At 35.6% G+C, this 12,677-nt stretch overlaps 1 non-coding gene across 1 annotated transcript; it reads left to right on the top strand.

Annotated features, from left to right (window-relative positions):
* Window positions 1-8,053: 8,053 nt before the first annotated feature.
* On the top strand, window positions 8,054-8,158 carry LOC121146316. The gene has a single exon (XR_005882184.1). It is a non-coding gene; the product is annotated as a U6 spliceosomal RNA (small nuclear RNA).
* The last annotated feature ends 4,519 nt before the right edge of the window (window positions 8,159-12,677 follow it).

The raw sequence follows: 12,677 nt of genomic DNA, 5'->3' as shown, positions 1-12,677 counted from the left end.
AAAAGGAACATATTTCAAATACCTTCAATAACTATGATCTCATAATGAACGCACCCCCAAACTATTTCCAGGATTTTAAGTAAAATCGGTATTTACTCTCAATATTATGTACTAGATGACTGGGATTATTTAGGCTTGAGGCATAACGGAATGTTGCCTTTTCATCTGTTCTAATTCTTGTAGCTCTGCACATATGAACTTTCACAAAATGAGAAATGTGCCTATTCTCACTTCAGTTGCATAAATTCTATGATGTGAGCAAAGGAGAGATGATGACCAGGCCCCCTAAGGTCTTTGAGTAGTTGCTGTTTTCTAATCCAGTGCACGTCATAAATTGTTGGGTTCTTGGATAAGAAATGAATGAGTTGATGTGGCTCATACTAACGCAGGGAGTGGTTTTATTTTCATTAATAGATATGTTTTCATTTTTATCCTCCACTTAACGTAGAATCAGATCTGGAAGAATTTTATTGGTTCTCTCATGTAACATTGTGTTTACATGAAAAAAACTTGTCTTGGTATGTTTTACAGTTTAATCATCTCTGATTAAATATTATGATGAACTATTTCACAGCTTAGTGCATTTCAGTACAGGAAAAGTAAATATGTAAAAAATCCAATATAATGTTTGCTTAATATTCATCAACAGGTTTGTATTTCCCATATCCAACTGGTACAATTTTTTTTGTAGCTTTGATACCCTAAATAAGCACTTTTCAAAGAAATCACCTCCTTCTTAAGAGACAATCAATGTTATTGTGTAAGTTAATTCAATATTAATCATAGTGCTATGTTGCTTTTTTTTCTTTTTAAACATATCACACCTTTTTTAGAAACATTAAGTTTACTGTCTCTTTTGTTTAAATTCATGTCTGTTGTCTGGGTCTTCATTACAGAGTAGTCAGAGTTTAGTCATTGTATATGCGCCCAGTGTTAATGGTTTTTTTTCAAATTTGGCATTAACAGAGAGGTCACATACAATTCTCCTCTCCTACAGATCGTGTTGACCATCTGTTAAAGTTTTGTGCACTCCATCCACTCGATAATCATCCATTGTTTATCTTCCTACAAAAGAAACACAGAGCAAGTCACCACTCATGTTATCAAGAAGCTTTTAGTCAGTCAACCAAGAAGCAGCTGAATTGAACGGTAATCTAAGACGAATCTTAGTTTACATAGAGATCAATAGTTTATTAAAGAAAAAGTAAAGATCATTTAATGAGACGTCGTATTTTCAGTTCAGGGAAAGCGAGTCGGAGAAAATAGATCACCTCCTATGAATGAGCATTTGTTATAAGCAAAGCTACATCATATTTATTTGAATTATCCTGCGTTCAGGAGCATAGGGGGTCATCCATATGCATATCGGATTCCCCAGTCACAGTAATTATAGATGGTTGGCTATTCAATTACACTATAATACATATTATAGACAGCAAATCTAATACAATGTCTATTATCACAGTTACTTAAAAGAGAAAGTAAAATCACAAATACCTTGCTTTTTCCCGCTAATCATCTTAGTGTGTTTTGAAGGAAACATTCATCACGATGAAAGGAATGTAAACATTTCAGTTATAATATTTTTTTCAATTAGAGATTAGAAACAAATAAATGAACTCTGGAGTCCCTCTCAACCTCAGAAAAGTCTGGCCTTCGAAACCTTTTTATCTAATCTTTTTTTCTTTTCTTTTTTCAAGAAATGGTCTTATCATAGAATTTGCTGCTGGATTAGATAGTAAAATAATTGTTTTGTTGAAGTTTGAAGAAGAAACAAAGAAAGTTCATGACTTATTTATTTGTGTTTATTTATTCATCTATTTATTTATTCATTTATGGCTTACTTGAAATAAGTGAATTAGTACCAATTCCATCTGCATATATTGATTATTGTATAAAAGGGCATGTAACAGGGATAATTTAATACTGCTAAAAGTGGCTAAAAATGTCTGCTGATCAATTTTAGAAGTCTATCTTGGGGTCAGTCTTACAACACTACTCTTGTTTCCACTATTTTTTTTTTTAAAGAGGACTAATTGAAGATAGGTACAACTATTTACGCCCATAGAATCAATAATCCTAATGCAACGATGGGAAAGAAAGTCACAAATGGAAAGCTAGAATGGCTGATTCAATTTTCATAACTGGTATCTAATTCTCATAAATCCTTAAAGATAATGAAATTAAATTTTAATGACCATCTTCTCACCAAATAAAAAATAAAAACACCCTACCTGGATTTTGTTGTAATTTAAGTCTTCCATACACTGCATACTCAGTATGTACAGGGAGCATATAGAGTGATCGTTATCTCATTTCATCAATGATAAAATGGTAATAGATATGTTCAAGACTGGTTTATCAGGAAAAAAAAAACTTTAGTAGCCAAAAAAAAAGTATTTTTTCAAAATTTTTTGAGCTTTGTTACTTTTACAAATTGAAAAGAGCATATCATTATTTAAGGTAAAATATAGTGATTAGAGAATCACTTTGATACCTACAATAATTATGAGTTTAATAAAAAGAGACCTGAATGTTTTAGAATACTGGATTACTGTATCAAAAAGAAGAGTGTCTTTTTTTTCCCCCATGATGTGACTTTCTTTGCTAAAGCTCCAAACTTTAAAATATAATCTTTCTAAATTTAATCTACCATTGCTTTTCCAGGAAATTGCATATAAATTAAAACAAGGCAAATATTTGTACCTATATGTGAAAGAATTCTTGGTTCCAGATTCAGATAACATAGCCATGTCGTTGCAGTTTTTCTGAGCACCTATAAAAATGTAAACAGTTCGGTGTGCGCTGATATTTTTGTTCCTTTGTTGTATAAGTGATCCCACTTACTATGCACACCTGATATCCCGTGTATGCCAGTGAGCCTGCGTGCGAGCCCTGCTCCAGCGTTTCTACAGCTATGATCTACACAATTGTTGGATTCCCTTAAAACAATTGTATAAATTCCAGGTCATGCATTAGATATTACATATTATAATGGTGAATAGTTTAATTATTATCAGCAGATCATTAGGAATAGAACTAAAACTTTGGAGTAGGTTTCAGGGAAAAAAATACCCAATTCTCCTGGTAAGAAAGTAAGTACGGCTTACTAGTCAACAGTATGTCCAATCATTAACTGAGCGGCCAACATTTCAAGAACCGATGAATACAACATCCTCCATATCAAGCAAATCTTTTAGTTGTTAAGTCACATAGAGAGTTCCATAAGAGTTTTATTATCTGAGAAACTCAGGGGTAATTTTATTTGCAGAAAATATCTTGTGCGTTTTCAAAAATTGTGAATGCTGTTCATTTCGCATGATCAATAATTTCATAAATGTTAAGATACGTTTCATTATTCATAATATTTTCATTTTCATATACCTTTTGCCTTAATGTTTCCATTTACAGATATCTAAGCCCATGCTTGTTGATTAAGCTTTATGCAATTTTACATGAAATTATGAAATTAATTATACATTCATTGTAAGACACTTATATTTCTAATACGTTTCTTTTATATTGTGATTTTTTCCTACATAGTCTTGTCAGTAAATATTTATATGCATTGTTTGTTTTATATTCCCTTTCAGAATTATGGTTGAGGAATATGTTAAATTCCCTGAATTATCACATTGCCTAAAACATGTAGCTCTGTACAACATCACTATTAGGAGTGCCAGTTAGTGGGTCTTGCTTCTCTCACTAAGCTGCAACTTGATCTTTAAGCAGACTTGGCAGAGAGTGTCTCTATGCCTGGGTCTAGATCTGTGCCTATTACCATATTCACCTCTTAAGAAACAACCTTAAGGTATGACAAGTTGTGCAGATTATGGAAGCGCAAGCAAGCCTTCAAAGTTTGATGTATTTGTGTGTTTGTATATATGTTGAAGTTGCTGCGTGTGTCACTATGTAAGTGAGATAACCAAACAATTGTTCTTTTCCTTTTATTTCCCCTTCCCTACTAGCATGGTTGTCATGTGAATGGTCTACTGAATGAGCCATTTGTAATTAATGGTTTAACCAACTTCCTAACTTATGGCTTAATTTTTTTGTAAAACTTCCTAAGTTCTTCAGAGTCTTATAGTTGATCACATCATCAGATAAATTCAGCCCACATGCAGCCTAGTATCCTTGCTGACAGCCGCTAAAAAATGGGAGAATTCAACAGGAGTTAAAACAGAATGGTCACCAGTCACATACCCTCTTTGTCTGCCACTCTCTTCTCCTAAATTGCATTAGCTTTTCTGCTTTTGTCTCTCGCCACTTCTTGCTACAGACAATTGTTTCTGAAGATTGAGAGCCAATGCTCTTCAGCATACTTTTCACAGAAGAGAGAATCAGATGAGGCACGATGCGTTCTTCCTGGTGTTGCTGCTTCACAGTGTGTGAGTCGGAGTCAGGCAATAGCAGAAGGTGGCTGTGCACTAATGCAGAAGTGACCAGCCTGGCAGCTGTTCCAAACAATCAACTTATGAGAGAGTTATCTGTACCCCCATACATGCAACAGTTCAAGTCTCAGTATCTCAGATATGAAACCAATGCAAAGGTCCATCAATGATGGCTAGATAAAGAAAATGTGGTATGTGTGTGTAAATATATAGTATAGTATATGTATATACACATACATATATATATATATATATATCTAGAGAGAGCGAGAGAGGAATACTCACTTATAAATAATAAAATCATATCTTTTATCATATCACAAAATGAATAGTATTGGGGATCATCCTGATTATTAAAGCAAATTATCCCGAAAGGCAAATATTGGCTTTTTTTTTTTTTTGCTGCTTTGGGTAAGTATTATAAATAGTCCAAATAATGTGTTCTAAATTAACAAATTAATGTTCTAATATTTGGTCGTTGTTTATATCCTGTGTACACTCCTAAGGAATAGTGGTCGTTCGGCTACTGCTTCCTGACTTCTTTACTTCCTGGAGGGTCAAGCTTATCATTATAAAATAAGCTAAAAGTATGTCATTCTAAAACTTAAAATTAAGACAAGAAGTAGGCTGGGGAGCAAAAATGGGAAGTATCATTAGGCTCTTAAAACTGTATATATGAAATACACGAAAAATTTTTCACATTATACAAATAAAGTAATAAAATAAACATCATGGTTACATAGAAATATGGGTATTTCATTGTTTATTGTTATAAAGAAAATCCATTTTAACTCTCTAACATTCTAGCCACTGAGAAACTAAGCAACATTTATTGAGTTATTAAAATTCTGGGGGCCCGGCACGGTGGTGCAGTGGTTAAGGTCCTTGCCTTGCACGCCCGGGATCCCATATGGGCGCCGGTTCTAATCCTGGCAGCCCCGCTTCCCTTCCAGCTCCCTGCCTGTGGCCTGGGAAAGCAGTTGAGGAAGGCCCAAAGCTTTGGGACCCTGCACCCAAGTGGGAGACCTGGAAGAGGCTCCTGGCTTCAGATCAGCATAGCATTGGCCGTTGTGCTCACTTGGGGAGTGAATCATCGGATGGAAGATCTTCCTCTCTGTCTCTCCTCTCTGTATATCCGCCTTTCCAATAAAAAAAAAAAAAACAAAAATAAATAAATAAATCTTTAAAATTCTGATTAGTCAACGCCTCAAAAGCAGTAAGGAAGAAAAAGACAGTATGGTGCTCAAAGGAAAGGGCCCCAGGGAATTCACTGAGTTTTCTTTCTCTCCCCTGCATGGCTCTTTATCAACTAAAATGTCTAAATGAGACATATATCCAAATGTCCAAATAAATATAGTGTGTTTTCTAAATGTGGAAAATATGATTAAACCCTGATTATTTTAGTGCCGTCTGTCTCTCACCTAACATTGTCTGGAAATTTTCAGGAAATATGATTGAATATAAGTAAAAATGTGACAGACCTGCAAAAAATGTGCCTTCAAAATGTTGCTGCACACAGTATGTCTACAACATGTATGTCTGAGAGAATGAATGACAAGTTCTCTGTTAGAATTTTGTAATCTTATTTTAGTAAAGAGCAAAAAAAAAAAGCAATCTATGTAAGACAACATAATTTTAATTCAGATTGCATTATGGCAAACGATTGGAGATAGAATAAACTGAATGGGGAAACAGAAATGGCACATATAGGTTAAACCAAAAACAGCACGCCCTTGACAATGGTACAGAGGAACCATAATTTTTTACTTTAATAACTTTAATAGGATTCAATTTTCAATTTTAGCATAATGACTCAATTCTGCTTATCACATTTTTATACAGCTAATTTTAATTTTTATTGAGATTGTTGCTACTAGTAATTCCTGGGCAGCACATTTATTTTATTTTGTCTCTCTTTAAACCAGGAAAATTACACTTTAATGCAGTAAATTTTCTCACTGTATTTTGAATTCATTGTTCACAAAATGTTTTCAGACAAAAAAAATGGACAAAGTTTGGAATAACTTCACATCTTGTGCACTGGTATCATTTATTTTAAATGGGAAACATCATGAAAATAATTAAACAGAGTTAAGAACCCACAGTCCATTCTCCATGTCAGTTTCTCTAGAATTTATTTTGTGCAAAATAAAAACAGTGCTTGTTACGTGAATCAATCACAGCTTTTTTAGAGCCAGAAAAATCATATAATATCTTTTGATACATATCGCAGTTTCATATTTCAAAATGTTTTTGAATCACATATTCCATTGTAAAAATTAACATAGAAATATTAAGTGTGTTTTGAAATATCTTTTTCACTGGAGCCTTACATAGGACCCCAATTAGAGAAAAGATCCGAGAAGAGTATCTCTAAATGGATCAGAAGGCTGTATATGACTAAATTAACCTAACGTCCCACGAACCACTGTTGGAGAATCAGGCTCAGTTGCAAAACAAAACCTTTATGAATTTTCTTGGCTTGCAAACCAAGAAAAGATATTTTGCTTTTCAATCCAGTCTTTTACATACTCACCACCGCATCCAATTCATTCTAGAGTTTCACAATTCACTGTATTTATCTCAAAATGACTTCACGGTTTTTCACAGTTTAATGTTTATATATCTTTGTAGCTTTTTGGACCTTTCCATACATTTAGAGCTTGGAGTTGTCATTTTGTTTATTTATCCATTTGCTAATATCAGTTTAGACAAATGATGTGCACTTAGAAAATAATTGTTGCAGAAATGAATGCATACATGGACCAACACATGATGAACTAAAAATATGTTGAAGTGAAATATAGGCTGAGCAGCAGAATAGTTGGCACGAGATGAGCAATTATATCAGTCCTGATACATTCAAGTACAGGGATAAAATCGTTGCTGTTTACACATTATATCCTTAGATAAAGGCTTCCTTCATAATATTTACAAAAAATCCGTCTCATGATTTGTATCTGCCAACACACGGTGTTTTCAGCAACTTAATAGCTCTAGATTATTCTGTTTCCCTCCACTGTCAACCTTTCCTCTACTGCATATTACTCTTCAGTAACTAAATACTCCCTAGTCTGTACGTAATTATGCATGCAGGTGGAAATGCATTAAATCCTATTAACACTTCAGCTCTTACCATTCACAGACAAGCATGCTATGGATGATGAAAAATGCAATCTGTTTCATTTCAGCTAATCTATTTGTCATCTATTCTCAAACAAAGTTCATGTCCTATCCGTTCTATCCATAATCACTACGCTCTACCATTGTTTTCAAGGGATAATGATCTGAATGGCAACAACCATGGTGATAATAACAGCGGCGTATTACTGATTGCTTCTCATGGACCAGACACTGTTCTTGGTTTAACACTTAACAAATCTAGGAGCTGGAGGCTGAAACTGAAATGGATACACTTTAATTAACTCATAGTTATTACTGGTGAAATTAGAAATGAATACGATCAGCAGGCACCAAAACTACTTTTCAGTACTAAACTACAGTGACATAGACATCAAAGCAAAAACGCATGGAATAATTATTTGACTTTTTTTAATATTGCTGAGTGACTAATTTCTTCCTTAAAAATATTTTATTTACTGAACTTTGGCCCGAGCCTGAGTTTGTTAGAGCCTTCACGTTCTTTACAATTAGTAAGTAGAGTGCTTGCTTTGGCAGCACATACACTAAAATTGGAACGATACAGAGAAGATTAGCATGGCCCTGCACAGGATGACACGCAAATTCGTGAAGCGTTCCATATTTTTTTAAAAAATTAATAAATAGAAAAATGAAAACCTGAATCTGTTTCTCAACTGTGTCTGCATAATATCTCCTCATGCCATTCAAAATTCACAGCACTGCAGTCCTGCTCAGAGCAGATTCTGAAGCAGGTGATAAAGCAAAACCTTCCCAGTGGGCAGAACTTTGAATCATAGAGGTTGTAGTTTGCTTTCACTGGACACCCAATTTTGCCAGGAATATGAAAGTGCTCTGATTCACATGCAGCTGTTAATGGTTTGGCTGAAAGGTCACAGACTTGGACGGGGATGACTGGAAAAAATGGAAGTTTGGTGAAGAGGTATGATATTGCAAGAAGAAGAGAGAATTTGAAGACATTTCTGTCTCACATGAATCAGCATCAAATAAGGCCCCTAACAATAACATAAAAACAATGACACTCATATGGGTACCTGTAAGATCCCTTCCCGCAACACCAGAGTAGGGTTGTACACACTGCTTACAATGCTAAGAATGGAGGTTGTCAGTGGGATAAAAAACATGTCACTCTTTATGTTAAGGCTGAACTTGACGCTATCCAGTGTGCCGATAGCATATTATTTGCCTTACTTCCGAATAGTGTTTCTCTCAACATTGTCAGCAGTAATCTTACGGACTGTTTATCTACTATTAGCATGAGATGTAACATCACTTCTAATAAAAGAGTTCATTTTAGAAAGAAAGCGTAAATCACTGGACTCAGGCTCCAGGAATTCAGTAGTGTCAGTACGCCATTGAAGAGTTACTGGTTTGATAGAGAGATGAAACGGCTTTAGAGGGTTCAAATGTGGTGGCAGTTGGAGGACGATGTTTCAATCAGAAATCATTATGCAATGCTGGCTTCTTTAGTACAGTGTACAAGGGAAGGATGTGCTGGGATGAACTCCTTCTTGTGGACCTAATCATTTCTGAGATGTAGGCTTCTTGGCTCAAGAATTTTGAGTTCTCCTAGTGTGCAGGTCTGTTTTTGTTATTGTTGTTTGCTTTTATTATTATTATTATTATTGCAATTCTTATGCCGACTGGCTTTAAGAGAAGCCCCTTAATGAGCAGAATAAAAGAGAGAATTGGAGCTTTGTACTTGAACATGATGTACTGATTTTGAACATGAAAGCCGAAACGGAAGTGGCAAACCAATAACAATCACTTTAACCTTCCATATGGACAAGATGGTCAATATTTAAAATGTTTCATCAGCAGCAAGCGTATCATTCTGGTAGAATAACCTTGCTTAAATCCACTACAAAGATTTTGTACTACTGTTTAGATGTGCAAGACTCACAAACTTCAGTAATATTCTATACCACTGTTATCTATTTTTAGGAAAAGTGAAAACCACCACCAAACCTACCGACCCAGTCACATTCCTTGTAATATTTAGCAAGTTTTTCTTTAAATGTCTTAAAATTATATAAATAACAGTGCTGAATTTTAGAGCCATTCAACTAGTTTGTGAATTGCAGCTCTAAACATCATGTATTTGTCCTTTCCCTTTAGTCATTGAAAGTATGTGGTTGCAATACAATACTCATTAATAATTATTCCATATAATTATATATCTATACAGATAGGCACCGATATACACACTTACATTTTGAATACATTCATTCAAATTTCTAATGTGAAATTTATTTTTTCTATTTGTTTACATTTTACATTGTCTCACAAAATTATTATGTGATAATGAATTATTTATGTTGCAAAAAAGCATTTTAAAAATACTTTAATATTTGTAAGACTGAAATAAAGGCAGAGAGAGAGATGAGAATTTCCATTTATCAGTCTATTCTTCAGAGGCATGTAACAAGTAGCTTTGTGGCAGGTGTTTGTCAGGATCTTGCAAGTAAATTCACATATTCTGTACGGCAGGGATGCAAGTACGTGAGTCTAACCTGCTACTTTCTGGGTATACTATGTAAGAGTGAAGCTGGAGATCGCCAGAACTCCGGCACGGCTATTCCAATATGTCATATGGGTGCCAGTGTGAGTCCTGGCAGCCCCACTTCCCATCCAGCTTCCTGCTTGTGGCCTGGGAAAGCAATTGAGGACAGCCCAAAGCCTTGGGACTCTGCACTCATGTGGGAGACCCAGAAGAGGTTTGGGCTCCTGCCTTCGGATCAGCTCAGCTCCAGACTTTGCGACCACTTGGGAAGTCAATCAATTGATGGAAAATCTTCATCTCTGTCTCTCCCCAACTCTATATCTGACTGCCCAATAAAAACAAATAAATCTTTAATAAAAAGATTTAACAAAGATAAAAATTATATAGTCTATGTCTTATGTCCTACCAGGTAAATAAAAAAAATTTTCCCAACTCCTCTCCATACTTAAAATTAAACGGAACACTTCAGGCAACTTTCTTGAAATAAAAATTAGAAACAAGCTTAATTTTTGTTTATCAATATACATTGTTTTTTTCTGATTTTATTATTAATAGCCATTTTTATTATTCAATAGCCATTTAAAAGATAATTCTATTTTTATGTTACTTAATGTTACTACATTGTGAATTATGAAAATGCTAAAACAACAAACTCAAGGCATACAATTGGAGCTTTAGCCTAAGATGCAATTTTATTACACAATCCTGAAAATATAATTTTAGGAGTCAGCAGATCAAACCCACTTTATCAGTGATATGACATTCATTACGTATATATATACACATATACACACACACATATATATAGGCTACACAGTCTTGTTATTGTATGCTAAATGTTGCCTTGAAATAAAATATAAAGAATATATCTACATAATTGATATCAAAACTGAATTTCTTGTTTGATGCATACTAACTCAAAGGCAGTACCAATTTGCAATAAGCACCCATATTTTTTTTTTTTTTGCCTAAAATGTGACAATTACTGTCTTTGCTCTCAGTGCTTGTTAAGCAACAACAAAAAATGCTCCATGACCATGTCAGCAGTCACTGACTATGTGAAAGTCTTTAATAGTTGCTTCAGTCTGATAGAATATTTTTCCCTCAAAGGAATATAATAGGTGTTCAGAGATGTGCCAGTAACACTAATTTTCAAAATACAGCTTAAAAATTCATTCTCTTATTCTAACATCCAGTTCCCATGCAATAAAAAAGATAATAATAAAAGAAAGTATCTGGCAGCCTTTTATAGATTGAACTAAATATACCGAGGAGCCACACTGTTCAACATTTTCTATAGTCACATTATTTTTCTCATGCTAAATTCAAAGATCTTGTCATTTAAAATATTAAAACCTCAGGAATTCATGGATTTGTGAACTTGGCTCACAAGATAAATTATGTCTGCCAATTGGCTACTTTCTGTAGCCAGTTTATACCTTGAAATTCTTCAGCAAATTTCAGCCTAAATTTCCCTTAAATTTCACCATGGAGTACCTTTCTGCTGTGTTGGGTTTTATACTCCATTTATCTACACGATCTTGTGTAGCGGAAGCTAAGTGTGTATACTCCTGACTCTGGGTTATATAGTTTATTATTGTTATCATTATTGATGATGGTTACGTAGTTGATCAGGGTGGGAAAGATTTAGGGTTAGAGAGAAATGATTGTTGTTTCCAAACTTTCTATTTCTTCTTTCCATTTCTCAGGGGAGAAGGAAAACAGGTGGATAGGACCTACACAGTTTCCCAACCATCCCTGTACCTGAGAATGGGAAAAAGCCACATGGTGTCAACCCAGGGTCACAATGTGGCACATGCTCCAAGGCTTCTGTCCAGGTGGATGTGATAATTTTGAAATGTTGTTGGTCTCACCAATCTAGGGATGAAGAATCCCTTCAAATATCCATTGGATGCATGGATATTTGCTGTTATTGTTTGGCTAGGGTGGTTGTCCATATGTTCGCTTCTTCATTCTCTGCTATGGTACCAGATGTTCTCTGTAGACCCCAGTGGGTTAACATGTCCTCTATGTTCACCATGGTCTACCTTCCAGCACTCCATCCTTTACACTGAAAGGACCAGTTCTCATATTTGGGATCTTGGATCTGAGCCAGGATCCCCAGGCACCTATGGAACCCTCACCTCTAGGGTTCATGGACCAAGCACAGAGCATGCCGGTGGGCCCAGTGACTTGGGCCAGGAGACACAGGCTCCTCCAGATACCCCACCCCTTGTTCTCACAGGTTCAGCACCCACCATGCAGGTGGGATCAAAGACATGGCCCAAGTAACGCAAGCCCCGCCAGACCACCCAGCTCATGGACCCAGCACCACCTCATGGGTAAGACAAAGGGCCCTCTGTCCCTGGGGCTCATGGACCCAGCACACACCATCTCCAGACTAGCATGGCTCATCTCGTCTTGGCATCCATCAAAGGGTGTTTCAGGCCTGTCCTGGCCCCAATGTGAACTGGCTAGAGATGTGGTTCAACCTGGCCCCTGCTCATTATTCAGGATCTCGGATCTGCCAGGGGAATTTTATTAAATGACCACCCTTGTCTGTCCCCAGACCTGACCCACATGTATGCTGGTGGGTACTGTAACCTGGGCTTGTTTGGGCTGCT

Source organism: Ochotona curzoniae, unplaced genomic scaffold (genome assembly GCF_017591425.1).
Source record: "Ochotona curzoniae isolate NIBS_2020 unplaced genomic scaffold, NIBS_Ocur_1.0 scaffold_3890, whole genome shotgun sequence".
Classification (NCBI taxonomy): Eukaryota; Metazoa; Chordata; class Mammalia; order Lagomorpha; family Ochotonidae; genus Ochotona; species Ochotona curzoniae.
Note: the sequence above shows the minus strand (reverse complement) of the source record. Positions and strands in the feature narration are given on the sequence as shown.